We start from the raw sequence: 5,955 nt of genomic DNA, 5'->3' as shown, positions 1-5,955 counted from the left end.
TCAACCGCGCCCGCACAGGCTAACCTATACGCTGTCCACCGTGCATTTTTCTAAGGAGGACTAATATTCACTAACACTTGAAAAACAAAGAAATTAAAAATTATTTAAGTGGTCAATTATATTTTGCGGTAATGATTTTGTTTAACGATTTCACATATTATTTATACAAAACATCAAATTGAAAGTATATATTGAAAGCATAAAAAGATATAGGTAAAATTAAAAACATTAAAGATGTCTAAAGATAAATGACACGACTTGAAGGTGAAGTCAAAAATTCATAATCCATTTTAATATTTTTTTACAGTGTGGTATCGTTCGATTATAACATAATTTATTCATAACTGATAGCGTAACTTTTTAATTAATTTTAAGACTGCTAAATTGGTGTATTTTATTACATATTGTACTTTATAAAAGCAGAAATAGGGCCTCAATTAATTAGGAACAATTCCAGGTAAACAATAACCGATAATAAGAATAACAACAAAAAAGAAAACGCGTTGGTAAAATAAAAAAGGGAGATCTGCCCGTTCGGTTGGCTAAGTGTTAAGAAAAGTAAAAAAAAGCCAACACCACACGGAGTTCCCAAGCGGTCACCCATCTAAGTACTAACCGTGCCCAGCGCTGCTTGACTTTCGTGATCGGACGAGAACGAGTACTTTCAACGCGGTATGAGCGTTGGCTGAAGTAAGCAGTTTTGTTATTTTGTGTTATCGAATAGACAAAATATTTCAGAAAACATACATGTGTGTATGAAGATAAACAAAACTCATTCAGATATATAAAATTTTTCCTGGCTCCGTTTCTTAGACAATGGATTGTAAAGTTCCGTCATACTTAAAAAGTAACGAGTCAAGTGAACGGAACTTCATAATCGATTTTCTGGAAAACCAAGTCTCGTGTCAAAAATTCTCACTTCATCCTCGACTTATTTTTGTATAGCAAAAATAAGACCCTTTCGACTTGCAGCATCATAATACTCTAATTTTCTCGCCTACTTCAATTTGGAAACTATTGAGTTTCACTGGATTGCGTATAAATACCAACAGCAAAATACTAACACTTACGGACGACAGGGCTGTTGTGACAACGACCATACCCAACTCCGCGTCATTTCATACTACCTGACAGCGGATCGTTAGATTTTGACTTGACCTTTGCACATCGTCCGACATTGCCTTTTTGGAACGGAACTTATAAAAAATGCAAGCATTCGACAAAAAGTCTTTTTTAGTCTTGAATCTAGTCTTGTGTACAGTTCGGCCGTGATGTGAACTTCATCGTAATATTATACTTAATCATTTTCCTGAATAAAAGCCTACAAAATTATAAAAACACGGTCAAATTAAGTTACTCCTTTTTTATCATAAATTTTACGTGATACTGCACTAGTCAGGTGAAACTGTAAAACGGCTTCTTTGGTCTCTATTATAGTAACGCGGATACATCGCCGAAGTACAGACAATGTCGGCGATAAAGCCCAAATGCCGACAAGCAGAAAGAGTCGGAAAACTTGAATAGGGCTTAGCGGCACTCGACAACGAAATCTTCCGCCGATCCGGTATCACCGAAGCGCTAGAGCCGACAGGCCTAATGACCCATCGATATCCGTACCGTTCTTCCTCCGAATATTTGGGAGAAGGCGTAGGTGGCAACGGTGGCGGACGCGTAACGAACGCGTACGTAGTAGGGATATTGACAGATGACAAAAAGAAACGAATCGGATCAAGAAAAAAGTTAAGTTGTAACCGAGAGGAGAGAATCGTCAGTTGGAATCGAGAGTTGTACGTATAGAGTCGAAAGCGAGAAATGTTAATAAATATACCGTTAAACACCACCAAGTATTTCTTTCGCACCCTATACGTCCTACACCAAAATCACCTCAGGGCTGACGGCCATCAATATATTTCGGCACCGCTGCCGTTGATCCTCGGTTAGCCACCGAAGAGTCAAAAGTCAATCGAGAGTCGGTATATCACACTCTGCCCTAACATTCTTAACCGTCACTCCGTTGAATTCACATAATATACTCTGCTAGCATATCTAAAGCCAGAATTTTTCTTACCTTGCTCGTGAAACGTTTAAACCTACGCGAAATCATTCGAACGACGCGAGGAAACGATCAATGATTTCTTGATTTCACTACTCCCCGTGCCTTCGAAGTAACAAAAGCACTCTAATCCGGAAACAGCAGTCATATTACTACCAGAGCGCATCAGAAAAATGGAAAAATAACTGCAAGATAAAATCAAACCCCAGTCAATTTAACCACATTACATTTACAATACGAAAATGGAAACCACCAAATATCCAATTGAATGGTATGCACATAACACAAACAAAGCAAGTTAAATGCTCCACTTAGACTCATAACTTACATGAAAGCAACATACTAAATCAACTGTAGACAAAACACGAATAAAAAGGAAACAGATGTACTAGTCGAAATTCTAAAATCAGCATAGAAAATAAATTAAAAATATCCAAAACGATAATAAAACCAATTTGAACGTACGGAATACTACCAGGGGGGACAGCAGTTAGTCAGGTAAATAAACCAGAGTCCCTACTAGAAAATACTCAGAATAAATGGTCAACGCCCCATGGAATGTGGGAAAGGAGGATATACCCAAAGACTTAAAAATACCAATGGTCAAAGAAGAAATCAGCAAGTACCCAAAAAAAAAAAAAAGTAAAAGGAAAAAATGGCAACACATCGAAACCAGCTAGCTGCTGAAGGGGGCAAAACTGTCATAGAAGGAAAACTAAAAAGAAAACACCCCACTGACTTCACTACAGAAGTAAAATAGTCAAACTCGAAGATGGTATCCCGCTAGGGCCAGTTATCCACAAATAAAGTTAGAAAAATTTAACAAATGTCCAGCTGGACAGATTGTGAAGTATAAATTAGATAAAAAAAAATGGTTTGCGTGTTTACCCACAAACGAGTAATCTAAGTGATGAAAGCTTTGAATACTACTTGTTACTTGCGAATACCCATACTTAACCCTGCTGCAGTCTATAATTCAATTAAATTATTCGCTAAGAGTTTGAAGAAGAAAGTTACCTTTGCATATAAAGATTCGTCTTTTTTATTTTATTCTCTAACTAAAGACCAGGAAAATGTAGTAGTATGTTACTATATCCTTCATAATAACTTTCATTGCAAAGAGCCGGTACATTCAATTATCGCAAACAAAATTTTGGCATTAGTGAAATTTTTAAGAACCCTTATTTTCTCTCATTTCTCTTTCCGATGTATTTATAACACTCTCTGTTATTTCATTTGCAACTTTCCTACGCGGGTCATATTGCTGTTTTATAATACAACTTTGTATCAGTGCGTTCCCTAAATTTTCTATGATCGCACGTCTTTTTTCTCAAATATGTCGGTTTCAACAGTAGGATACAATTTTACTCTATACGTTTAAAGAATACAGAAGGTCTTAGAGAAAGAAAGGAGGGTAGTAAGAACAAAGAGACACGGAGACCGCAACAGGGTTAAAAAGAACATAAATTTAATTCGTAAATACTTTGAATTCTTGCATCCTGATGTTAACCGTTTGCTTAATCTATTCTCATTGTTAAGAAACATTTGAAACACTATTTACAATACAAAGATAAAATACTTTATTTTATATACCACATTGTGAAAATAAAGATAGTTTAATTTTTACTACATATTTAAAATATTTTATTCGTACCGTAGACCAACAACTACTTACAATAGTATTTAAAATATTTTTCCTATAAATTTGACCCAGCGTAAATCAAGCACAGTTAACATATTCGCAAAGAAACTTCAGAAATAGAAATAACTTTTAATTATATAAATATCTAACTCATCGGTTTCATCAGTCTCTGTAAAATACTATTTCAAATCAATTTTACAGTCTCTCACACCAGTAGTGACAAGTTTAACCGTGATTAAAAAGGTATCGTAATCGATATTGAAGTAGTCGAACAATAATAATCTTTGAACGTTTTGAAAATAATATAGAGTAAATAGGAAAATAATTATTTGCTGATGATATTGACATAATGTAACCGTTTGAGCCCCAGCGGACTTTGAAAAGCCAGTGTCGAAAAGTCCCGAACGGTACGATAGCCTTTTAATCGATTGCGAAGAGAAACAAGCGGCACAATAGCGCTCGTTATATTTGTTATTTTTATGAAATACATCTATATTTTTATATATACGTGCTATTAGTTTATAATTATTTCAAGATTTGTTCAATAAAAATTATTAAGATAATAATGAAATACAAAATACCATCAGTCGTCCGTAACGATCAAACGTACTGGAAATTTTCGATACAAAATCTAAACAACGCGATCACGCTGCTTGGTACTCAAACGGTTAAAGAAACAACGATACGACTAACATGCGCGTGTGTCTGATATCAATGATACGTCGAATTAATCTTGAGTAACAGATTCACGAGGGAGAGTAATGATTCAATGCGCGAGGAACAATTGACGAAGTTAAAACTCGAAAAAAATATCGAAGAACAAACGATGAGAAATTTTCAAATTGTCATGGACGATTAAGACGAAATTTACAAATACTTACTGCGGACGAAATGCGACAGAATTATCATACGACGATACGAATGGTCGATGTTGCCCGCGTTTGAAAGATCCGCACGAGACGGTTTACTAATCGTTCGATCACTAAAATAATACTTATCTTCACGTATGCTTAGAGATACTGTTCACAACTGAAGATTTCGCACAGGACTGTCCACTGATCGTTACGTCTGTCTTCACCAACGCTTCAGCCATGTCCACGAATGCTTGAAAATATTAGCGCACCGAAGAAGCCGGTTCAGAAAAGTATCAACTGATCGTTAGGACTGACGAAACGATTTCACCTGCACGAGCGCTTGAAGAGCACTGAGAGATTGAAACGGTTCTTTAGTCAACGTTTAGCGATTCGAAGGCACGAAAACTGACTCTCTACCACATGTTCACGATTCGACTATTCGAACGAGACTGCCGAAACCGTTGTTAGACTCGAGCGAGCCCAACACGCATCCCATTAGACTTCAACAAGGCTCAAAACGGAGGACCCCAAATACGCACGCTGATTGGTTTTCAAGAAAATCGCCAAACTGCATATTCGCCCGCAAGATGGCGTTTACTGCGTGAACAGGCTCCAAGTGAGGTGCATCCTTGGCGGGAGGAACGAGAACGATACCCGAATGAATGCGGGGCTTCGATGTAATTGGGTAAGGGTTGCGCTCGACCGCTCGGACCGTTAAAATCCGTCTATTATCTTTACAAGAAATTCATATCATAGAAAGTTAGAAACGCTGCTACGAATGTTGAACGGAGTCGTTTTAGCTATTGCACTACACTTCTAAAATAACACCTTGACTGCGAATGCGAGCTACAACGAGCTACAACGAGACAAAAGCTGCATACTATCCAAAATAAACAATTTAAAATACAACTATTCTTACGACAAAAAGAGAAGATAGGCAAATAAAATAAAAAAATATGTCTAAAAAAAGCTCAGCTAGCATGTTCCCACAGACAAATCAAATTTTCAGGTTAAAAGAACCTAACTCTATCCCTTCTTTCAAACTGCCTCCAGAGAAAGTTCCCCTCCTCCAAGATGCAGGTATAGCCATACAGAACATCAATAAAGACCAGGGGTTCTAGTTATTTCATAACACGTAAAACAACGGAAAAACTATACGTTATCGGCACTCATTTTTCCAAAACACACACACACACACACACACACACACAACACATGGGACGAGGATAATTAAACAGAATTATTATCTCCCAAACAAATAAACTGAAAAATAAAATAGAGCGAGACATATCGCAAAATAAGACAGTCTTCATATTCTCTAATGAAAAAATCTCGCACAACCCCAAACAACAAGACAAAGAAATAAACAATTTTACAAATTATAACCATCTAAAAATCGTTTTCTC

At 36.6% G+C, this 5,955-nt stretch overlaps 1 non-coding gene across 1 annotated transcript; it reads right to left on the bottom strand.

Annotated features, from left to right (window-relative positions):
• Positions 1-567: 567 nt before the first annotated feature.
• On the bottom strand, positions 568-686 carry LOC122577161. The gene has a single exon (XR_006320097.1). It is a non-coding gene; the product is annotated as a 5S ribosomal RNA (ribosomal RNA).
• Positions 687-5,955: the final 5,269 nt, after the last annotated feature.

Source organism: Bombus pyrosoma, linkage group LG17 (assembly GCF_014825855.1).
Source record: "Bombus pyrosoma isolate SC7728 linkage group LG17, ASM1482585v1, whole genome shotgun sequence".
Lineage (NCBI taxonomy): Eukaryota > Metazoa > Arthropoda > Insecta > Hymenoptera > Apidae > Bombus > Bombus pyrosoma.
Note: the sequence above shows the minus strand (reverse complement) of the source record. Positions and strands in the feature narration are given on the sequence as shown.